This window comes from Erpetoichthys calabaricus, chromosome 15, assembly GCF_900747795.2.
Source record: "Erpetoichthys calabaricus chromosome 15, fErpCal1.3, whole genome shotgun sequence".
Lineage (NCBI taxonomy): Eukaryota > Metazoa > Chordata > Cladistia > Polypteriformes > Polypteridae > Erpetoichthys > Erpetoichthys calabaricus.
Genome location: NC_041408.2, coordinates 68,908,789 through 68,934,625, shown reverse-complemented (window position 1 = coordinate 68,934,625; position 25,837 = coordinate 68,908,789). Strand labels below are relative to the sequence as shown.

At 36.9% G+C, this 25,837-nt stretch overlaps 1 protein-coding gene across 1 annotated transcript in view; it reads left to right on the top strand.

Annotated features, from left to right (window-relative positions):
* The window catches only part of fmn2b (formin 2b), a 293,106-nt gene that overhangs the window by 250,438 nt on the left and 16,831 nt on the right, over positions 1-25,837 (top strand). The window lies entirely within an intron of this gene.

The window sequence follows — 25,837 nt, the reverse complement described above, 5'->3', positions numbered from 1 at the left end:
TACTTTTTTGCGAAATCTGTTTAAAATTGTTTGGAAAAGTAAAGTTCTATGTAATGTTGTTGAGCCTGCACATATTGCCTTGAGCATTTTAATAGCACATTTCAAAGTGTGGCCCTGGTCTGGATCCACTTTTAAAATAGTTTTGCTTTATTTTGGGTGTACCCCAGACAGTTTTACAAGCTGGACTTGTTAGTCATGTTAATTATTTGTATTAAACATTACTTTTTTTAAATAAGTTTGAAAGGATGAAAGCTATGTAATTGGACAGGGGAGTCCTTTGTAGTGATAAAAGCTATCTACAAAAAAATAAGTCACTGTTAATGTACTCTGTGGAATCTGTTGCGCCTCTAAAAAGAAGTACATTAATCATCAACACTAATTTAACTTCCATTTTCTTGGTTTACTTGCATTTACATGTTGTACCCTAAATCTTTTTTCCTCCACTCCCAGAAGTACTGAACATCTTTTGGGGTGATACCCATTCTTGTAAATGTCATCCATTGCCACCACCTCTAGGCCGCAACACCCCTCCCCACCTCATTTACTGCCCACTTGTTCATTCCGTCATACTCCACTTGCCCAAACTGCCTTAGACTGTGTCTCTTCAGCACAATACCTGTTGCCTCCATACCAGGTCTTCCTCTTAACTCTGCATTTCCCTTCCTTTCTTTCCATGACACACCATACTATACATCATTTTCTTTGCGGTTCTCCCTAACTTCAGTTTTGCCTCCTTCAGCTAAGAGTCACTCCCAAACAGCATGCTACTGTGCACACAGCTTTAATAAATTTCTTCCTTCAATGTCTGAGAAGCTGCTTTACTAGAGTGAAAGATCAAATCGAAGTGTGGAAGATGAAATGTAATGATTTTTTAGAAGTGGTGCACACAACACTCTCTGAGGCTGATATTTGTCCTTAGCCGATACAATGCCATGTTTCAATATAGTGAAAGACTAGGCCAAAATTCCACCAACAAAAAATGTAAATTTGGTTTATTGCTTTTTGTGACATTCCAGATTTCTTTAACAGAGAATAAAATTGAACAAAAAATAATCAAATGTATGTTTTTATTGTATAATAGTAACAATAAGAGCAGCTCACTACTCAAAATTTTGGGACACGGAAAGGCTTGAACCTGCAACCTCTTGATTATAAGTCATTATAAGTCAGCAGTTTTTACTGCTGTACTACCAAAACAGTCGTGACAGTGAAGTACACTAACCTGATATCTTTTTCTTCGGTTATAGTCTTGAATAAAAGCACACTTGTTTTGTTAAACCTGTACCTTTTGTGAAAGTGCTTATTTTATATTTGGACTTCAGTCTTCACACATTATACACTTCATGTCAAAATTTTGTGGTTAGTACTTAAACATGAAAAAAGTTTGTCTCTTAAGTATGTGTTCAACACTTCTGTCATGCTACACTTACATAGATCTTTGTAGACACGGAACACACATGAAATGCATGTGTTCCAAATAACAATGAATTATTTAGCCTATACAGCTCCCGGTACCTGACTCCCACATAAACGAGGCTTGAGCTGGGAGAGCCTTTTGCCGTTTCTGCTGCAGTGGGAGGATGGGGTAACAGCCTGCTTGCTGATTGTGCTTATCGACACATTTACAAAACAAAAGACGCTGACAGAGAGGTGTGAACAGATTTAAGGTGGGCCGGGTTTACGAGTTTTTTCGTAGGCTTTGGTAATTGTAGTGCTAAATGTCTCAGAATGAACAGCCTCCGGATAACATTTCTAACCTTAACAGAAGTTTTGATCTCCCATGTTAGAATGTTAAAAGTGTGCTGTGCCGTGGGACATGGAAGTTCTACATTACGATTACAACCTGGTCATTATGCTAATGTATAGCAGTGAGAATGTTCTTTTGTCTCACCTAAAATTTACCACAATTTTGCTTTACCTAGAACTCAACTTGTATTATTAAGACTACACCATGTCAGTAGTAATAATAAACATGTTTTTCTCATATTCTTTCTTTTACTCAAATTTATCTAGAACTGCAGATTCTTCTGGTAGCATTCATTATTTTTCTAACCACTTTTGAAGTGGAAATGAAAAGCCCAAGTTAGAGATACAAAGTCATCTATATAGAAGGAAACCATTTGTCATCCACATTTCATCTGAATTTGGTGACCCTCTCTCTGCACAGTAACACAAACAGGAAATGGTTCGATTGCAATGATGAAAGATATATTTTTCCTGTATCATGGCTTTGAGAAAAACTCTAATGTACTTATTATTTGTACAAAACATGGCTTCAAAATTTCATTGCAGATGTGGCATCTCGTCCACACAGCCTTGTAAATAATATTTGTACAACTCAAATATTGTACAATTTGAGGGAGGGATATGAATAGGGAGGAATGCAGTTAGCCTCTTTATGCCAATTGCTAGTGAGCGGTCCTAAAAAGGACCATTTGGCTTCTTCAGCGCCCAATTCTGCAATGCCACTCAGGTTTTCAGCAGCAACCCCTGCTTCCCAATTGCTTAATCCACTCACAAATGCCGCCTAGCTCCATCTCGCTCTCCTTATCCAGGATCAGAGCCAACCTGCATGCCATACTAACTCCAGGCTTCATGAGCTGACCCAACATCCGAGGCTTGCTGGCGGCCGTGTAACTGGGCCAATGGCCTTTTGCACCGAGAGAAAATATCAAAGTGCTGTCTAAATGCTGTATCTGCGACACGTTTCTCACGAGGCTGCCTTATAGCCAGATTCTCAAGGTATCCCTATCCTCTCGGGCAGTTCTCGGTCACCTAAGGAGTGTGTCTCACAGGCCCAGATCCAGGGTCGCTACACTGTGTAGTCTTATTCAGCCTTTACAAGAGTTTCTTGCAACTGGGGTTGGTTGATACCTTTAAGGGCTTTGATGATGAGGTGTGTATTCTACTCGGTGGCCCATTTTTGCACAATGGTCAATTAATCTGAAAGCAACTGAGGCTCAAAAAGATATTTTTCTTTTAGTTTATTACAATTATCTTCGTTTAAATGGTAGTTCTTTCTCTGGATTTTTAAATTCTCAGCAGCAGTATGTGTGTTAAAATATGAAATACTCTTTGAAGAGAAGGTGCGCCATGGAATGAACAACATTGTGGTGGTGTTTACCAGGTTTCTGTCAATGGGATTGAAGGCACCGTGTAGTGCTTTCTGTTGGATTTTAGTTCCAAGTGGAATTTTTTTCATCTTTTGAACTTGAATTTCCCATAACTCTTACCATATGTTTAATAGTAGATTAAATCTATTTCATTAAAATTCATTGAGAAGTGGAAAGCTGGTGAAATGAACCAAATCTATTTTTTTAACCTGAAGAATAAAAAATTAAAAAAAAAAAAAAATCTATTTTAGTGTGATGAGCTGAGGGATAAGCGATTCAAAAGTAAACATTCGAACAATGTAGGTAAACAATTTAAAAGGATTAAAAAGTATTCTACTGTTTGTTTTGTAGGTAAGAGTAACATGCTCCTCTTAATTTATTATCTCTTTTTTCTTTCCCCATTAAGAAGGACCAAAACTTGTTTGAAATAAGTTTGGACTGAACCAGGTCAGAAATTAAAATAAATATATTTTTGTTGCTTTAACCTTTTACTAACTTGCATTCCTTAAGCGGAATGTGTTCTTTTTAACACCGCTTCCCCACCCCCTTCCATTCCCATGTTTTGTTAAGTATTCCTAGAATTCTCCTACAGCGAGGCTAGTCATCTTTTTACAATCGACCAGCAGGAACAAACAAGAAGTTTTTAAAAGTGATTACATTCAACTATCCCTTAAACCCAGAAATACTGTGAAGCTTGCAGAGATTTAATTCACTATTTAATACATTTACTGCAGCAATTTCAGGTTAATATGAAAAAGTTAATATGAAGTGGAAAGTGGAAATTGTCTTTTTTATTATTATTTATAGGCATTTCTATAGAAAAATGTCTAACCTTTGTAACAATTTTGTATTTTCCATCCTTTCATATGTCAAAGCTGAGAGTTGGGTGTTGCTGTCTGCATTGTTTGTGCCTACACAAAAGAGTTGTGACTATGTATTTGTGGATTTAGTCATTATTTTTCTACATCCTGTCCCCCTGAGGAGTTAGTAGGTTTAAAATAACATGAAGATTTCAATAGTCAACGGAAAGAAAATTAAGCAATTCGGATGCTGGAAGAAAAGGTGAATTCATTCAAAATTGAAAAAAGCGCTGGTGTAATTTGCAATTGTATACCAGCAGACTAGTTTTGGAAAACAAAATGTGTAGTGTAAAGATGAAAAGAGAAATGGGTAAAGCGTTGGGGCACCATAGGTGACCCTGTTTAATGTCCATTTGTGAAAAGATGAACAAAACAGCAGCAATGCACATAAGCATCACTAGTGACATATACAGGTAGGATCTTCACAGCCAGTTAAAGGAGATTTCCTTACAGGAAAAGATCTAACTCTTCTCGTCAGAGGTCTTGTCCAATATAATAATATGGGGGGGGGGGGGGGGGGGTCAGGGGTTAGGGAGGATTTGTACTGGAGGAAGCAGAAGCAGCGGGCTGACGATTCAAAAGAGAAAGTAATGCCAGTAGTTCTTCTGGAGAGTTCTCCTCCATTCTAGGGCAAATGAAAATAGTGTTAAAGATTGAATCTGTCAGGGAAGATGTTCAGTAAATAAAGAAATGTCTTGAGTCGCCTTCATAAAATGGGACGTCTCTTACTCCAAACTTGAAAGAATTGACTTCACCTTACCTGTCAGAGTAAGAATCTAAAATAAATTTGTTTACGTGTCATATGAATTATTTAAATTTAAACCAATCAGCACATAGATTAGTAGGTATGATATTAGGATATGCCATTTATTTGATATTATCTAAAGGTATCAAAATAGCTAACATATTAAGCCTTTGACAGACACATTTATCTCTAAAGAGAAACTTCTAATTGATTGATTCTTAAATTATATGTAACTGTAATTATCTCTTTGCTCCCTTGGTTACTTGTTCAGAACACAATGGGTGCCGAATATTTTGGTTACACAGGAAATTCACGCAGAAATAAATAAAACACAACATTTTTGTGCTAAATATCACACCCAAATCCTTCTCAGTAAGCATTACAGTCAGACCCAAAACCATGCAACACACCCGATGCTCACGTGCTTGTCAGTTTTTACTTTATAAAAGCACTAAAAATGAAAAAGTGAACTTTAAAGCGAAATCATTACTAACCTCCATGGGACAAGAGTAAAGAAGCCATGAACAGCTTCTTCACCAAAGACTTCCCTGGTTGAATGATAAAGTCCACTCTGTAGTGAAACTAAAAACTAAAGTGCTGGATTGGAAAAATGTTTGGATAGCAGAGTACTGGAAAAAATGTCATGAACAGATAAAAACTTCCACCACTGAGAAGGCAAGTTAAAGTTCTGTAAGAGCAAACTGTTGATTCTCCCATGGTCGGTGCAGTGACATACAGTACAGGAACGTTTGGCTACTTTATGCAACCTCTGAATTGCTCACTCATTTTTATTAATGATGCAAATAATGTTGTTAACACCAGAAAGATTTCAGAGGCATGCTGGAACATCTTGTATGCCTGATTAAGAAAATGAGTGCAGAACCATTGTTCCATGTGCCATCATACAGTAGAATAGTCGGCCAGAAACCCCCGCCAATGCAACCAAGGACTTTATCGGGGGGGGGGGGGGAGTGGGAAGTTTTAGGCTGGCCAAATCAGTTTACTGATTTAGCTCCAATTGAGCATGCATTACTTTTACTGAACAGCAGCCAGAACTAAGTGCCTCCCTTAAATCCACACTCTGCCACAACCAGCACCACCAAATGACACAAATGACATCTGAATATAAATATACAGTAATTATACATGATTAATATGTATAATATTCAATTTGCCTTTAAAATAAGCCTAATATGACAATACGTTTTACATAATATCTAAGTAACTTCTAAATGTTAGATGCAAAGGTGACCAATTTAAATTCAACAAATATATGCAATAGATTGCATTAACCAGCTGAGTTATTGCTCTCCACAATTATTTTGCTGTAGGAAAGCAGTAAAATTTTAATAGCCTTTGCATGCTTAAATCCAGCCTATTACCAAGACACGCTTAGTTTAAAAAATCTGATTTGTGTGGTATTTTTACGCCTTTTATAAAAGGTCTTGCACAGTTTGCTTCATTCCACAGATTCTTACAAAGGAAGTCTCTAGGGCTTTAAAAATCCATAAAGAGAAATTAAATAGTCTTTTGAACAAGTATAAGCTAGGGAAAGTGTGGCTTTGGCCTCGCTGTGGTTTTGCTTTTCTTTAATCATCGGTGCGTGTAAATCAATTGTCAAGCACAAAGTTTTGGTCTCTAGGATTGTAAAGTGTGGTATTGTGCAAAAGTTTGCAGTTTTTGTCACACATGACCTTGAAACAGTGGAAAAAATATAGAATATTCGACCACTGTGAGTGATAAATCTCGTTTTCTCCATTTGTAGCCAATGCCCTTGTGGCCTTACTACATTAATTCTGCAGTATGTCTTCCATTTCATTTGATACAGTTTGCTTTTGTTTAATATTTTGCATATACTCTGTCTTATTTATTCTATACATTTCCTCTTGGCAACATATTCCAGCTTCTATGTGAGCAGCTAGTAAATTGCTATGGACTATGATGAACTCGGCATTTTACAACTTTTGTGTTAGCTGGTGGGACAGATAATGTTTGTCTGAAACCTCCTACATTATGAAAGAAACATTTAACACAGCAGCCTTTATTTTTTAGATTTTATATTTAATTCTTTTTTCTTTAAAGTACAATAGACAAAAAAGCAAATTTATTGATAAACATTTAACTTAAATTCTATTGTAAGAATAAAACATTATATTACCCTTTTTACATGCTGCTGCAAATCTGTATGTATGTCACCTGTTGATATGTGCTCTTTGATGTATTTCCAAAGATGTTTAATCCAGTCCAGGGCAACAGAAACTGGAGAATAACCTGTGTACAAGACAGGATGGAACTGTGTATAGGTAACTACTTTGTTGCAGAACACACTGCACAGAATTTAATATTGTCAATTTTAGGTTACTGGTGACCTAAAAATAGATATTACCATTTTGGGTATCTTTAAAACAGCCCACCAATGTCTTAAGACATCTAAAACTATTGCAGGTATACAGCTTCCTTTTGAGGACACACATTAATACACACACACACTGAATTCAGAAAGTATTTGGGCCCATCCACTTTCTGCACATTTCATGCTATAGATTTAATTTTGAATACCGCATATACTCACGTATAAGTCGGGTCTTGAAACCTAAAAAATCAATAATAAAATCAGACCCCGACTTATATGCCCGTTCAAAAATGTGACTTTTTTTTTTTTTTTTTTAACATCTTCTTGCCTCTCAATCTCAAATCAGTTTCTCAGACACATTAAATTTTGTTGCAGCAGCACAGTTACCAATTTCTTTCGCTACTTTAACGACGTTTAACTTAAAACCAGCTTCATATTTTCTTCTGATTGAACGCTCCATCGTAGATGAGGGATGCTCTTACGAGAAAGGTGTATGAGGGTGTGAGATACAAAAAACACAAATCAGTGCAAACATTGCTTCGGAATAGTGCGGGTATTACTGTGTGGTCACGTAGGCACAATAGAGAGAGAGGTTAGGAGCACACGCTGATGCGACACATTGCTGCATCCACATAGAAAAAAAAAGGCAGGGTGCCCCATGGTTACTCTCTCAGGTTGGTGTTAGCATGTCTTAATCTCTTGTACCAATAGCGTGAGTTTTCCGTATTCGACTTATACCACCAACATTATGAAATACCAGAAATTTATATGATAAAATCAAGTCCCGACTTATCTGCAGGAGAACTTATCCGCTAGTATATACAGTAGATAATTTTGTAGTTTTTGCACAACAGTCCACATTCAGTAACCCATAATGACAAAGTGAAAACTTTTTCAGAAAGGTTTGCAAATTTTATTAAAAATCAAAAGTGAAACCTCTCATTCTTAGTATTCAGACTGTTAACTCACTAGTTTGTAGAAGCTCCTTTGGCAGCAATTACACTTTTAGATCTTTTTGGGTTAGTCTATACAAGCTTTACACAGCTGAGGTTGGGCAGTTAATCGCATTCTTCCTGACAAACTGTCTCCAACTCTGTTAGACTGGATGGGAGGCATCTGTAATCTTCCAACTTCAAGTTTCTCACCAGATGTTCTATGGAGTTTAAGTCTTGGCTTTGGCTGGGCCACTCCAGGACAGTCGGAGACTTGTTCTGAAGCCACTCTAGCATTGTCTTGGCTACACAACAGCTACCTGTTGTGTCTACTGCATGAAAGTACCTGATGTGTGTTTTTAATATATGTATTTATTATCTGTGTTTGTACTATACTGTAGTCTGAGTGAGACATACAAGTAAAATATTATTATGTATTGTGTGTGTTATGAACTGCCTGGCTCTCAAAAATCGTAGACTGAGGGTTAAAATACAAAACTAGCTCTTAATGCTCTCCTGAGGTTTAGACCCCAAACTATTCCGTTCTCCAAACTCCATAAGTGCACTTTTGGCCTTTACAAATCATAAAGGAGAAAAGGACTAAAAATCTTCTATTTCAAACAAGAAATGGGAAAGGGGAATCATGAAAGATCCCTGGGTCAAAGTGATAAAAACAGGTCCTTAATATTTCAAGACTTTCAAAAAACCAAGAACAAAATCAAAATTGAATTGACTTAAACATTAAAATCAGTCCATATTCTAAACTTCTAATCCTATTAGCAAGCCAAAGTTCAAAAACCTGAAAAGTCAGGAAAAAAATACAATTTATTGGTATGAGGCCTTTCCTGTGCTCTAAGCATTTTGCAAATCATTCAACAGGTACACACAGCATAATAGTACAGAAAAAGATGAAATTAGTAACAAAGGATACAAACTAATGTTACACATTAAGTGCCAAGTAATATATTAATACATTAAGCACAAAGTTCTGAATCAGAGTAAGAAAAAAGAGGGGTTAAAAAACACAAAAGCACGCAATTCTAGAAGAGAGTCAAGAGCAAATAACATAAGGCTACATGTAGGAATATCACTGAAGATGTTACATTGCCCACAAGAGTGACTGACTACAGGACAGAGATTTTAAATGATTCCATAGTTCAGTTGCATCTGTTGTATTAGGAGGATAATAAAGAACAATTAGTAAGGATAGGACTGGATATTGAAATCCTCAAAAAAGAGAGAGCCAATAAAAGAAGTGTTCACTAATGTTGCAGGGAGATCAGGTACATACATAAAAGAACTAATAAATCCATACTCCACATAATTTAAAATACAAAATGATTAGTAAACAATATTCAGTAAGAAATAGTATAGAACAAAGAAAACAAAAATATTTACAAAAATAACTAAATAACAACAAAAGGATTAAATAAAACGAAAAAACCCACTTGTGTCTGGGGGGTAAACTTAAAGTTGAACTTAATTTTTGAGACTTGGTAGAAAGGCAATTCAGAAATAAACTGTATAGACAAGGGTGGGCCGTGCAGACTTCATACAAGCAGTGCTGGGCCGAGGACTGCTGGGTAGCAGTTGTTAAACTTTACACCACTGAGGAACTGACCTGATAACATAACAGAGCCAGTTGGTATTTAAACTAAAAAAACATAGTGATTATAAGAATCCGAATACAGAGCTGTTTTTTGAAAGAGTTTTTTTTCTTTCTAAATATTAAGTCCATCCATTCATCCATCCATTATCCAACCCGCTGAATCCGAACACAGGGTCACGGGGGTCTGCTGGAGCCAATCCCAGCCAACACAGGGCACAAAGCAGGGAACCAATCCTGGGCAGGGTGCCAACCCACCGCAGGACACACACAAACACACCCACACACCAAGCACACACTAGGGCCAATTTAGAATCGCCAATCCACCTAACCTGCATGTCTTTGGACTGTGGGAGGAAACCGGAGCGCCCGGAGGAAACCCACGCAGACACGGGGAGAACATGCAAACTCCACGCAGGGAGGACCCGGGAAGCGAACCCGGGTCCCCAGGTCTCCCAACTGCGAGGCAGCAGCGCTACCCACTGCGCCACCGTGCCGCCTAAATATTAAGTCTCTACACAGAATTCTTTATAACTATTAAAATACGTAATGAAGAATAGTTGAACATTAATAAACTAGCGTTATTTTTTATTCTTTTTTTTTCTCCATCCCTCTGGAGTTTTTCTTTTTTCAATCCTCCTGGCCATCTGACCTTACTTTATTCTTTGTTACTTAGTATTACCTAATCTTATTTTTATATATATGTATTTTTTTAAAATAAACTTTTCCTCCTTCATCTTGTAAAGCAGTTTGAGCCACACCATTTGTATGAAAATGTGCTACAGAAATAAATGTTTTGTTGTGGTTATCAGGGTATATGGATGTACAGTATATGGCAACAGTCTCTGAGATGCTGAAAGTGTCTCATCCAAGCAGTCACCTCATGCATGTGGTGGGTTTGACATGCTAAACTAAACACACACTTCTTAAACTGCTTGCCAGGCAGCGGTTGTGTTGTTTAATTTGCAGTTCCTCAATTTATATTACAGATAGCCATTTATAATGTATATTATGTACTTATTGAAGTAACTGAAATGTACAGCAGGCCATTGGCTCGAACATACTAATATTTTTCATTTTGAGAACTATGATGTCTCCTAAGAAATGCAGTATCTTTTGCTTTCAGAGAGTTATGGGTATAGTGAATATGGTGACCTCTTCTTATTTATTTATATATATATATATATATATATATAATATTTATATATATATATATATATAATATAATATAATATAATATAATGTGAAGTATATACAGTACTGTGCAAAAATGTTAAGAACCCCCAGATATTTTTTTTGTCTTCTGCATTAGTGTATTGGTAGAAAAGTGCAAATTTCAGATGTCCAAACATTAATTTTCTAAATTATTAAATGCTATATAGATATGTTTGAGTTTTGTTAAAGAAAGTAACCTTAAGTAGCAGACCACCTTTCCTTTGTAACTGTATACTGTAGCTCAGTGCATGATTCAACAAAGATAACAAGCAGGAGGTAGTAATCAGTGACATAATGAGTTGATGGAACCAAACTGATTAACTGAAACAAAAATGGGGGCTGAAGGAATCAAACTGGGAAAAGGAAAGGGAAGGGCAGATGTGACGGTTTAACCGTCAAATAATCAATTCTTACACCAGTGTAAGAGGGAGCATTGAAACAGGACAAAATGTGGCCATCTTCAGCACTGGGTGAGGCTACGAGGTAATCACCTCAGGCAGCAATTTGAAATTGTGGACTTCATCAAGAGGTCGTTTGTCTGTAGAAGAGCCCAATACTACAAGGTAATTACCTCAGGCTGCACCTTGGTAAGGATGGCATTTTCATGTTACTTACTATTTTTTAATGTTAAAAAATAATACAAAAAGTTAAGTGTAAAGTTGAACAGTCACATACTATACACGTCCAGTGCCTTATTTATATACTACCTTTAAAAATTGTGAGAAATATTTTCATTTTAAAAGTTTCAGATTTGCTTTAACATAGTTTGAGTCACCTCATCACACTAAGGAAGTCCTAAGTACACCCCTCTATAGTCCAGAGACGTGGTCTTCTTGGACAAGTTGCTGTCAAACTGCCATTCCTCTGAAGTGGAAACAAAGCCAACATGCTCACCTACCCACAGAAACACAAGGAGTAGAGTTGTGAACTGTCTTAGCAGCTGCTCTGCACTGACTAGTCTACATTTGAAATTTTGGACTCCCATCAGGAGGTAGTTTGTCTATGGAAGAACTAACGAACGCTACATAGATGGATGAATGTAGCCAACAGTGAAGCATGTGGGAGGCTCTTGTAGGTTTGGTGTTGGGTTTCAACAAATGGAGACTGTGATATTGTCACAATTAATGGAATTCTCAGTGTTGAGAAGTACAAGCAAATTCTCATCCATCAGGGAGACGTCTGATCGGTCCCAGCTTCATTCTGCAGCAGGGCAATGGCCCCCCAAACATAGCCAAGTTCATCAAGAAAAAAAAATAACAAAGATTTCTGGAACAGCCATTATGGCCTCCTCAGAAATCTCAACATCATCAAGGCAAGACTTAGAAAGACGAAAGCAAGCAATCCAGCCAAAGTCTGAGAAAGAATTGGGTCAAGTTCTTCAAGATGCTTGAAATAAATGACCAGCCAGATTTATTATTTTAAAAGGCACAGCTTTGTACCGAAGGTAACTGGGACAGTTTTAAGGGCAAAGGGTGGTCACACCCAATATTGATTTGATTCAGACTGGATTTTTTACACTGTCTCTACTACTATTCCTAGTAATTTTTTGACATTTACAAACTTATGACTTTAAAATTTTTAAAGTATCTTCTCTTTACAGCATTTTTTTTTACATTTAAATAATGCACGTACATGTGTCAGGAATTGTGCACAACAGAGTACATTATATCCCTGCATTGTAAATTTAGTAAGGGGGGGGGGGGGGGCAGATCAGCAGCATTTTTATGACCAATGTGTAGTACTTCCTTTGTTTTAAAGTCATTAAACAAAGCAGCATTACAAAAAATAAAAGGAAAACAAAAAAAAAGTCTGTTTTATGCCAAAAGAGGATTTAGTTTTAGTTAACTAACATTTATGCATCTTAATTTAGGACCTCATTTAGTGGCATACACAGGCAACACCTGCTTTGCAACGAACTCTGTGATATCATTTTTGCCAGAATTTGCTGGTTATTGTATAAGAGCAGCTGTTACTCTACTTTCAGTCATGGCTGGTGGGTTTACTAGCCACTTAATGCTTTTTGTTTTTTCATTTATTTTTATTTTTTTAAGTCATGCTGAGTTAGCAACTGTTTTATTAAGTTATTTATTTTGACCTGCCTGGATATTTAATATGGTTTTATCATCTAACCGGTAATAGAAATGTCCCAGCTGGCCCTCTAGATTTTTTTCCCCCCACCCCATCTCTTAGTCGGTACCTGGGGTGTTAAAGAATTTTGGCTCATTCTTCTTATACTTCATTTGTCATGTTAGCAGAGACAATTGATTGGAGTGCAAAGGCATCTCCCGCCAAGTCTTGTTGGAGCCACTAGGAAAAGAATCTGTCTGTCTGCTACACGGTAACTTATTTAAACAACATTATTAATGTTTTGAAGTGGTCACGTGCCCTGCCTGTTATTGGTTTGAACAATACAAGTGATTTTTTTTTTTTTTTTACTAGCATCAACAGCAGTGTCATCTGTGCATCAAGAAGGTAAATAAAATAATACCTCTGGGGCAGAGACTCTGTCTGGTTTCTTTTCCTGTACTTCTGCCAATGAATATCTTATTTCTTCATCTCCAACTTCAATTTAAACATGCTGGACATGTAGCATAGGGTTGTCTGATAAGATACAAGGGAAGGACTGTTTCCCATACTAGGAGATGTTTTTAGCAGTCTGAAATTCTATAATGTTTTTTTCTATTTACATATTTAACATACAGTTTACCATTTCAAGAAATCAGTACTTTTTGAATAGCTGCTTTTGTGAGGTTTTGTATTTTTCTTATTACTACCAGACATTTATAAATGGTACACAATTTTTTTTTACGTCTTTATATAAGATTATGAATGAACAGTAGTCAAATTCAGTCCTTTGGAATGACTTAATAACTATATTGATTTTATAGGACTATCACGTTCTGGGATCATTTACACTTGTGCGTACTCTTGTTAGGCACTTCAGACTGCTCGTCACAGTTCTGCTCTTGACACTCTGTGTAGCTCCATGCAAATCCCATAAGGTGCTTTTGCCCAACTTAATAATCCTTATTTTATATAGTTTTTTTTTTTTTTGTCATTAGGCTGAATCTTTAAAGTGGGAAGCCTCTACTTTAAATGTTTACATACCTTCTACAACAACTCTAGACATGCACTGCTCTGCATGTGTGTGCCTGCCTCTCGATGTGGTCAGTTATAATAATAATAATAATACATTTTATTTATATAGTGTCTTTCCCAGGTTCAAGTTTGCATTGCCTTGTGCATCATTTTTTCTAAACCCTTGTGAATCAGTCTAACTCAACAAAAATACTTGACTTCTTTGGATTTTGTTGACTACATGATCTCAAGGCCTAAATTCACAAGTCTCATGTCCTATATGATGCACTTTCTTCCTGGCCCCTATCCATAAACAGGATTCAAGCCAACATGAAAGGCCTTCTGGGTAAAATTTTGATGATTACTGTATGCTGTGGTTTGTGTTTTTCCATAACATGTTGTTCCGGGCATAGTATATATTGTGTCCCCATTCTGCCATTCTTTATTGCCTTATTGATCAATGTGGTTTGTTTTTTATGATGCTTTTGTGAGAAATTCTTTTTCATCTTGTAATGTCTGTAATGTAAACCAACAATATTATGCGAGTGAGAGCTGATGCAGGATTTCAGTTAGTGAAGACTGTACATGTTGTCAAATTCCATACATAAAATTAGTAGGTTTATACTCTTTCTGCCTTATGACATCTGTGTTTTGCTTTTACTTTGAAGTTGAGCGTAGCTTCCTACCTTTGCTTGCTTGGTTATAATCTACTTAGTCTTTCATGAAACCGAGTTAATAACTAATGGAGAATGACAAATTTTTCCCTGTGACTTTACACTTTTAACTATCATGGTCACAGGGCTGTCTTAACGCATGGGCACACTGGGCTGTTGCCCGGGGGCCCCATGCTAATATATGTATGTTGTGACTTGCTGAGTGGTTGTGTACATAGGGGGGGGCTCCCAGTGCACTGCTTTGCCTAGGGGCCTATAATGCTGTTAAGACAGCCTTGTGTAGGCATCCTCACTCGGAGCTTTGCTTAAATAAAATATCAGTAATTGCTTTACTAAATGGAATTCCTCTTAGCACGCTGTACCTATTTGCAATACTTTAACAAGGAATACATTACTATTGTATTTGAACATGAGCACCAGTGGCAAAGGGGGGATTCACAGCTACTGTATACTCAGAAACTAAAGAAAACACTAAAGATGAGTTTCACAGTCTATACTGTTTAAACCATACCCATAATTATCAACAGCTAATTCTGGTACATTTAAGGGTTACTACAAAACAAAGATTGGCTTAAGTTAAATTAGAATATCTGCAGATCTTTAACAATTTTGACAGCTATAGTTATTCATTTTTTATTCCACTTTTCATGTATGCTTTGACATGTTTTGTTTTAACTTTAAACTGATGTCGCATTACACGTCTTGTGCTCATGGGGTATTTCAGACTTGCTGACCACAGCAGCTGATCTCGTCACTGGACCCTCCCAGTTTAATCAACTGAACATCACTGGTGGTGTCACATTTACTGGCTGAGTGCCAACCTCCAGCCCAACTGTGGTCGCTAATTGTGTGCTGCCTGATGGAGATTGTGCCATACAAAGGGTGAAATAGGCACGGTGAGTTCAGCTGCAGTCTCTGCCTTTTTCTTTTTATCATTCTGCCGTGGAATGTAGAATAAACACATCACACAGATAAGCTTCTCTTCTCTTTTTCAGGTCAAAAAATTATTCCTCGCCTCTGCATTCTACACATTGTATTTCCAGATGAGAATTCACTGGTTGCCATCTCTCATGCACACAGAGCCCACCCATACAACTAAAAAACAAATCAAACCTGTTTGCATTTTGTCCTGATAAATTCAGACAAGTTGGAGTGAGTCGCTGAGCATGTTACATTATGTGACATACTTTACCGGCGCAGGCCACTGACTGCCTCCGACTCGCTAAGGTTTTATAAATGAAACCTACAACTGAAAATCGCTGAAAGTCACGTAATGTGACTCTGCCTTTAGATTAGCATATATAGTTGTGTATAAGTCGGGTCTTGAAACCTGAAAAATCGATCGTAAAATCAGACCCCGACTTATACGACCGTTCAAAAATGCGACACTTTATTTTTTATTTTATTTTATTTTATTTTTTTACATCTTCTTGCCTCCTGAAATCTTGCTTCAGTTTCACAGATACATTGAATTTTGTTGCAGCAGCGCGGTTACCAATTTCTTTCACCACTTCAACGACTTGTAATTTAAAACCAGCTTCATATTTTCTTCTAATCGAACGCTCCATCATAGATAAGGAATGCTCTTACGATAAAGGTGTCTGAGGGTGTAAGATACAAAAAACACATAACAGTGCAATAGTTGCTTCAGAATAGTTCAGGTATTACCGTGTGGTCACATAGGCACAATACATAGAAAAGGGCAGTGTGCTCTATGGTTACTCTCTCAGATGGGCGTTAGCATATCATAATCTTTTGGACCAAGAGCGCGAGTTTTCCGCATTCGACTTATATGGCCGACATTATAAAATACCAGAAATTATACGGTAAAATCAAGCCCCAACTTATTAGTAGGAGAACTTAAACGCGAGTATATAAACGGTAGTTAGAATTTATAATTATTTGCTCCTAATGACAAGTCTTTATATTTTGTAGAAGTGGCAAAAAAATATACAGTTCAATTTATTTAATAAAAGAATACTTTAGTAACAGTTAAGAGATTAAAACTTCAATGTTATATAACGTATGGTAATTTAAAAAAGTGAAAGAAGTTATGTTTGGATGCCTTTCAGTTTAATTTTATTTTTAAAAGTAAAATAATTTCACACTCTAACATAAGAATTTTTGTAAGAATCAGAGTTTACATTCTGTAGTGATTGCCAATCCATGGCACTTTACAAACTAAATGTTCATTAACTATCACATTGCTATTTCACAGAAGACTGTTCAGTTTTGCAGTCCACATGATTGACATGATTTGATTCTCAAATACACCAACCATTGTATCTTTACATAATCTACTCATAGCATAGATACAGTATTCCTTTTTAAATAACTAATCCTTTCATTGCTTAGAGCTTGATTGGGTCTGGCCAGTACTTGGATGAGAGACCATCTGGCAAAATGTTGAATTGCTGCTAGAAGTGGTCCTGTTGAACCCAGCAGGGGATGCTTACCCCATGGTCTGTGTGTGGATCCAAATGCCCCAGTGCAGTGACGGGGACACTGTATCGTAAAAATTGGTGCCATCCATTGTATGAGGCATAAAACTAAGGTCCTGACTATCTGTGGTCATAAGATCCCTGGGCATCTTTCCTAAAGAGTAAATTATTTCTTAATGTTGTGGAGAAGTTGCCCATCACAGGCCTGTCCATTCTGGCCTGCTATCTTCCCCTGTTCCTTATTGGCTAACCATCTCTCTCACCCCTTTACAACCTAATAACTAATCCATGGTGAGAATACTGGGGTAAGAATGGCTACCGTTGCATCATCCAAGTGGATATTACACATTGGTGGTGGTTGAAGTGGTTCCACACTGCCTATGTAGTGGTTTGAGTAGATCAGAAAAGCACTATATAAAATAATTATTGAAACTGAGACCTAAAAAACTTGCCCTAATAGCAGCAATAATTAGCTTCAAACTAAGAAGCTCTGAATGAAAATCTGCAGCCACTCCTGCCCATTCAGGACTGATTTTGAGGACCCCAGGTGTATACTGTAGGGAGGGAAAGTTAGCTGACGGAACCAAATCTGGTGACAGGTTTTCATGCAGATTCAAAGATCTTAAGCAAGATACTCTTTGATGTTGTGAAAGTGAACATCCTGACAGAATTCAGGCTACTCATTGGATGAGTTACTGGAGAAAACTGTTCCATAAATTATTTTTTAGTATAAACCCCTGATGTGTTTGTTTATATGTGCATACACATAGTATATACAAAGAGAGTGCATACTCCTAAATATATATTGAGCTTGCACATTTTACTTCATTTAATTTGTAGGAAATTGAATTCTATGCATTTTTGTGCCCATTGAGCCAAGATGATTATTGTTACTTCAGCATGGTGTCAGTGGTAATATTGAATAACTCGCATCCCCATTTGTTCTAGCTGATTGTAAAGGAAAATTGTAATAAAGGGTAACTGCTGCTTCAAAGCATGCCATATTTGGTATTTGTTTTTTTGTTTTTTTTTTTAAAAAAAGAGGTATGCAGACCGATGAACTTCAAGGCTAAGCCAACACGATGGCATATAATTTAGGTACTGAAGTAGAAACATAACCCTCATAGGAGTCATTATTTAAAAAATGTCTCCAAAAGTGTTTTTACTATGTAGTGGTGTTTAAATAAACTTGCTACTGATTGTCTGGCTCCTAAGACTGCACCAGATCTTTAACCCCAATCTAAATGTTGTTAACAAGTCTATAACTCTTCAGTATGTAAACATTTAAATGTCAGCAGAAAAGTGGAATTTTTAATGGCAAACTAGATCTGTGCTAACAAAACTATTTAACTTTTAATGCCAGATGCTGCATTTTTAGTTTAATTTACCTGTAACCAGTAGTTAATATTTTTAAGTAAGTAAGCTATTTTATGTAATATATAGATTTATCCATGAAGTTCATTTGTTTCGTTTTTGTTCTGGGAAGCTGAATGTTTTTCTGAAGCAGGAGCGGCCAGCCAAACTCAAACCTTTCATATTGTAAAAGAATCAGTCTCAACACACGAAAAAAGGTTCGGAACAGCCACCCATATATTATCCGTGGCTACAATTGGGTAATAGAAAGATAAGCAACATTGCTCGGTTGAGTTCCCAGTTTGAACTGTCGAGATTGTAGAATGATGGCGGCTTTAAAAGCCAAAACCAAAAGCGCCATCATCTGTGGCCGGAACCGGAAGTGCCGTCATCTGTGGCTGGAACTGGAAGCGCCGTCGTTCATTGCCGCAGGGCCGGAAGTGACAACGTTCATGGCACCAGGACCGGAAGTGATGTCAATGAGGTTGTGTCTGGTAGATTTTCCTATATCTGGCCTACAGAGATAACAGAAGTAGGATTAGTGCACCCTGCCACCCCCTGCCCTGATGGGTAATTACCTCCATTTGGTCCACTCGGCTTCCTCCTACTCGCATATGTGTGACAATATCCAGTTTTTAAATATATACAATTGTTTTAATGAATGAACTTTATCGTATTAATAGTCATAAACCAACAGTAAACAATGGAAATTATGTATCTGTCCTTGCAGACTAAAGTGTTTTGTGTTTCTTAAACTTGTTGCATTCTGTATTTGTGCAGTCCATTTTCATAGTTATTGCCAAACCCTGTTAAACATCAGGGCAAGTGTTCAAAATTTGACTTTCAGCTTGTTAAGTATGGAGCTGCCATCATCTGTTACCCACTGACAAAACAACTGCCATGGCTCAGTTACAAACAACCATAGAAAGAGTTACAGAAAACAGGGATGTGATGGGGTATCATCCAGGTGAGGATAAAACCTTTTCAATTTCTCTGAAACATGAGCAACTCTTAAGACACTGGCCTCTGCAACACAATTAGATGTTCTTTCTGTGTACTTTATGGACTGGACTGAACCGTCAGATGAACGTTCAGTGTGTGGCTTGTGTTTTTGTTAACTAACACAGGTTCAGGGATGTTTATATTGCCTCACAAGCTGCTTACCTGATTTGGGGTACCTGATTATCAAGTAGCGTTTGTTTAATCTTCTCAGGGAGTTCTGCATTGTTCTTCTGAGTGCAGCCTTTATCCCACTACATGCTGATATCTTCTTTGTACCTGTGCTCAGTATACAGTGCCTATATTCAGTGCCAGAATATATTAACATGAAACTGTTTTCTAAAGTGAAGCACTTTTTATAAATACGTAACTTGCTCGTGAGCTTTAAAATTTAAGTGAATAATACGGAGGTCCAACGTGGAAACAAAAGCTTTAAAATTTACGGAATATGTCAGTGTTTCAAACCATGAGTGTTGCCAAGTGTTGATCCATGTCTCAAGGCTACACACAATAACAACTTTTATTTATTTAGCACAGTTTCATACAAACAATGTAGCTGAAAATGCTTTACAGGATGTCAAAGAGAAAGTTACAAGAAAAGAAAAAAGATTAGTTAAGAATATTATTGAATAAGTAAAAAAAGAAAGAAAAAAGTAAATTGATGCGATCATATCAAATATAAATATTAGCAGAAGGGTATTGTTCTTACATGCAGTTCCAAAATGTAAGTCTCTAAGGCAGGGATGTGCAAAGTCATTCCTGGAGGGCCGCAGTGGCTGCAGGTTTTTGTTCCAACCCAATTGCTTAATAAGAAGCACTAATTGCTCTAGAAACACTTTTGCTTCATTTTAGTTATCTCCCTCGTTAAGATTTTGAACCCTTATTGCTTATTTAAGTCTTAAACAGATGCATTCTCGGTTTTTAATTGCTCCTTATTAGCAATAAGATGCAAATGACAAAAGAAACCAGCAGTTATCCATTTTGCTTGTTACCCTTTACGCCTGTGTGTATTTATCATGCACTATTTGGTTTAATTAAATACTTGGAAGGAAAGAGAAGACAAAAAAGTCAAGGATTGAGAATTACCCATCCGTTTTACACTTCAAAATATTTGGATATCTTTAGAATGGAAAAAAAAAATCTAGGATTTGAGAATGACTTGACATAGCAGAGTTAAAGCACTAACAAGCCATGAAATGTAATTATTGGCAAGGATTGTTTTCTAATTAAACAACTGGGTTGGAATAAAAACCCGAGGCCACTGCGGCCCTCCAGGAATGACTTTGCACACCCCTGCTCTAAGGATTAGTTCGGTGATAAGGTCAGATAGCCAAGAGGACAGGGGAAAAAAAAAAAACATCTCCCATTAAGCTGGAGAAAAGAAAGCAAAACCTGCATGGGTTCTGTTGTGGTGTGAAATTTTGCATTTAAGTTGATAAATATTTTGTATGTCTGTATTTGTAACTTATAACACTAATGTCCATCATTGTTAAGAACAGCAATGGTTTGATGGTTAAGAACCAGTCCTTTGTAATTTTATGACAGGGTTGGGGGAAGTGCCTCAAACAAGTCTGGCCAGTGATTCTCTGCAGGACTCTCTGTCAACCCCCACAGGAAAGCCAGACTGCCTGACTGGCAAACTTCACCTTCACATATGGTTTTGAGGGCAGGTGTGAAGGTATTCTGTGCCCCACTGGTCTGAAGAAAGGCTGTTTGCAGTTGGCTTGTATCAGAAGCCTTTTAGTACCATGACGCCCTATTGGATTCAGGGTGTGGACAGAGAATCTATAAATTTGCTTGCTTTACCCCTCCATAGCTCGCTCTCTCTCTTAAAAAATGATGATGGAGCATCTCACACAGCATAAACTGAAAAGGACAACACAATGAAGAGCACAGCTCAGCAGCCATATTGAGGCAGGCATGCAGCCTGTTGTGAAGAAAGCTGACCACAAATGATGCCTTAACCAGAGACATTTAAAGTAACTACAAGTCTGTGTGCTGCCTGAAACTACACATCACCATTTATCAGGTTGTATGGTTGCCAATATTCACTTGTACTTTGTATATTATCATTTATGAATATTTTCAATAATACATTATTTTAACTTAACTCCTGCTTGTCTTTTACTACACTTAATTGCATGAGGTTATAAATGTAGAAGGGAAGGTGGGGAGAAATTATATGGTACAATACCTTATAAACCGTGGCCAGTCTGTGAGATTTGAGGCATTTTGACAAAGGCTACACATTAATAATACAAAAGGGGAAAGTAGAATAATATACTACTCTACCAAGACAAAAACAGTTCCAAGGCAAAATAAAACACCCAGCCTGCACAGGGCATTCTACCAAACATAAAGTATATGTATTACTCATATTACAAAAAGTCTATCCCGATCCCCTGGGGAATAGGGTATAGAAAAACAAATTTGAGAGATTCAGTCATTTTAAGAGGAGACTGGCTGTGTCCATGTGTCTGCTGGATGGTTTCTCTTTCTTACAGATCCCCAACGTTTGAGTATTTGCTTTTTATGAGACTGTATTTGTGTTCTCATATCAGATAAATCTTGCATTGGGGACTCTGTATTATCTCTCTCTCTCTCTCTCTGTAGCTTCTACCTTTAACAGTAGTGGTAAATATTTTAAGCATAAATAATTAGAAGCTCTTCATATTTTGATCACTAGGTGCAGTCTAGAAATAAGTTAAAGGTACAGTATCAACTGATGACTCTTTTCTCCATGACTGTCTGAAATGCAAAACAAGATGAAGCAGCCAGCTGAGCAGAAATAATCAAATGTTTGTCTTCAGCTATCCTTTATCATTCAGGAGAAGTAGTGTATGGTGTCTTCTCAGCATGCAGAACAGCAGAAAAACAGCTAGGCTTGACATTGTTTCAACATGAATAGTTCAAGTTTTGTGCTAGTTCCTATTTTTACAGATATTTTAATCTCTATTTAAGCCAATAAAAATTCCAAACTGCTGTGGAATGGCCAATTTAATGCACATTACAAGGACAGCTAATGTCTCCCTTCTGGATTACTACAGACCTGTCTCCTCAGCATCTATCATGACTAATAGCCTATCTAAATATTCCTATCCAAAATGCACTTGGATCACATTAAGCACAGGGCAAGTGGAATGGTGGAGGATGCAGTATCACTCTTGATTCATAACATTCTTCAATATTTAGAATCAACAAGGACATACGTGCCAATAAGAATATAAAAGCAATTTTGACAAGAGTAGATTATAGCTTATCTGTCTCTGTTCACCTAAAGTTTGCAACATTTTATCCAGTTAAGGTTTAGAGCTCCTCAAAGTACTACTGTCTGAGATGCTGTCTGTTGTTTTTATTATTCAGTATTACAACCAGAATCAGCCTAATGGTTCTCCTCTTGATATTCCGTAGTGCTGCATTTTGTTTTTGTAATATGAAGACCTGCACTTAACACAGTACTCCAGATAAGGCCTCACTAGTGTGTTATATGCAGTAGTTCCCTTGATTGGTACTTGATGTATCAAGCTATGTAATCTAACATCATATCAATTTTCTTAATGGCTTTTGTACACTGTTGGGACGTGGACAGTGACTATAACTCCTAAGTCATCCTTATAAGATGTGCATTGGAATTTCTCACCCTCAGTTGTGCATTCAAATCTAATGTTTTTACTTGCTGATTGTGGTAACTTACAGTACATTTACGTTAAATTTCATCATTAACGTATCTGCCCAAATATTAATTCTGTTCAGATGTGTCTGATTTTACAGACTCTTTGGATATCTGCCATACCATGTAGTTCAACGAGCTTATTAGTTAAGTTTTTATTCCGATCATTTACGCAAACTATGAGCAGTGGCTGCAGACCTGATCTCTCAGGGACATCACTTTGTAGCATGTTCCAATTCAGAAAAAGTTTCCTTTGAACCAATTTTACTCCTATTTACACACCTTACCTTGAACTTTGTCTCATTTTAATTTGACTCCTAGCTTCTCATGAAGATCCAGATAGTTTTGTATTTACCTCTGTCATCAAATGCCTTTGTTGCCTCACCATAGGATTGTGGCGTATTAGTAAAGTGTAGTCTCTCCTCTCTTAGCCTGCATTTACTTCTCATTACTAAACCCATACTTGACCTGTCTTGGTCATTCTTTTTTATTTTTTTTTTTACTTTTTCATATACGAAGTATAGGGCAAGCATTAGAATCTTCCAAAAATTCGATTTTGATGAATCTCAACGTTTTAGACCTCCCAGGGTCCAAAAATACCATTTTTGGAATTACAGGTATGTCCGTGTGTGTGTGTATATATGTAAACACGATAACCTGAGTACGCTTTCCCTTAGGTCAGGGGTCCTCAATGACAGTCCTGGAGGGCCGCAGTGGCTGCAGGTTTTTGTTCTAACCCGGTTGCTTAATTAGAAAGCAATCCTTGCCAATAATTTAATTTCATAGCTTGTTAGTGCTTTAACTCTGCTATCTCAGGTAATTCTCATATCCTAGATTTTCTTCCCGTTTCTAAGGATATCATCCAAACGATTTGAAGGCTCAAATGAATGAGAATTCTCAGTCCTTCACTTTCCTTCCAAGTATTTAATTAAACCCAATAATGCATGATAAATACACACAGGTGTAAATGGTAACAAGTTAAATGGAGAAATGCTAGTAAAAACCAAGAATACAGCTGTTTAAGACTAAAATAAGCAATAAGGGTTCAAAATCTTAATGAGCGAGACAACTAAAGTGAAGCAGAACTGTTACTTGAGCAATAAGTGCTTCTTATTAAGCAATTGGGTTGGAGCAAAAACCTGCAGCCCTCCAGGACTGTGATTGAGGACCCCGCCTTAGGTCAACCAAATTTTGCATACAAGTATTAGCGACAAGACATACATTTCAATCAACTTTTGAGCTATTTCCGCTAACTGGAAGTATTACTTTACCTGAAACGTATCCGAAAAAATATAAAAAAATTTGATCATTTCACATCATATTGTGGTAAAGTACCACATTCTAAGCATTTTTAGGCCCTTTGCGTTTTTGTTTTCGAGATAATCACAATTTTCCTTTTGACATTCAAATGGTAATACATATTTGAGAATGTTTTTACTTTACGTAAACCAAATTTTGTGTTTGATTTGTTGTTGATGGTTCTTTAATAAATAGATTGATAGATAGATATAATGTATATCATATAAAAATATAATCATTGTCATTTGGTTTAGATAGATAGATACTTAAATACTTTATTAATCCCAAGGGGAAATTCATGTACTCCAGCAGCAGCATACTGATAAAGAACAATATTAAATTAAAGAGTGATAACAATGCCGATAACAATGTAGGTATACAGACAGACAATAACTTTGTATAATTTTAACATTTACCCCCCCGGGTGGAATTGAAGAGTCGCATAGTGTGGGGGAGGAACAGTCTCCTCAGTCTGTCAGTGGAGCAGGACATTGACAGCAGTCTGTCGCTGAAGCTGCTCCTCTGTCTGGAGATGATACTGTTTAGTGGATGCAGTGGATTCCCCATTATTGACAGGAGCCTGCTCAGCACCCGTCGCTCTGCCACAGATGTCAAACTGTCCATCTCCGTGCCTACAATAGAGCCTGCCTTCCTCACCAGTTTGTCCAGGCGTGAGGCGTCCCTCTTCTTTATGGTGCTTCCCCAGCACACCACCGCGTAGAAGAGGGCACTCGGCACAACCGCCTGATAGAACATCTGCAGCATCTTATCAATAAGTTTACTCCTCAAATATCCATCCCCATTTCTGAGTATACAAGAAAGTCTAGGGGAGACCACTCCTGATTTTTTTTTATTTATTTATTTATTTTATATATATATATATATATATATATATATATATATAATTGTGTCAATTATTCTACCCCAATACATATTACGCTTACTGGGTTATCGTTCCTAGGATTGGCCTAATTGTGGTTTTTCTATAATAGGACAATATTTATTAGCTTAAAGTCTTCATTAGTTATACCACTGTGTGGCGATTTGCAATTATTGTAATCCGGCAGTTGCAGTAGTTCTTTAATATATATTAATAGCTTTTAGACTAGTTCACAGAAAACAAATTTCAAAAAAGTTTCATAGTGCAATTTGATTATTTGAACAGTAGATTCTGTATATATTATAGTAAAAAAAATTATCTCATTTTTTTTTCTATCCCTCGGTAAATACATGATGTTAGATCATTATATTATTATAAGAAATGTAAATTATACTATTCAAGTTTTCTGGCACTCTTTAACTCATAATTTATAAAAACATAACATTTAAATGAGAGAAACTGAAATTAACAAAGTGGTAATTGAAATTCATTTAACCCGAATTTTAATGTCAAAAAGCTTCATATGTGCCTAAAGACCTTGTCACAGACAACATTTCCAGCAATTTTCAGTTGTAAGCTTCATTCACATGATTTTATCGAGCTGGAGGCAGGTGGTGGC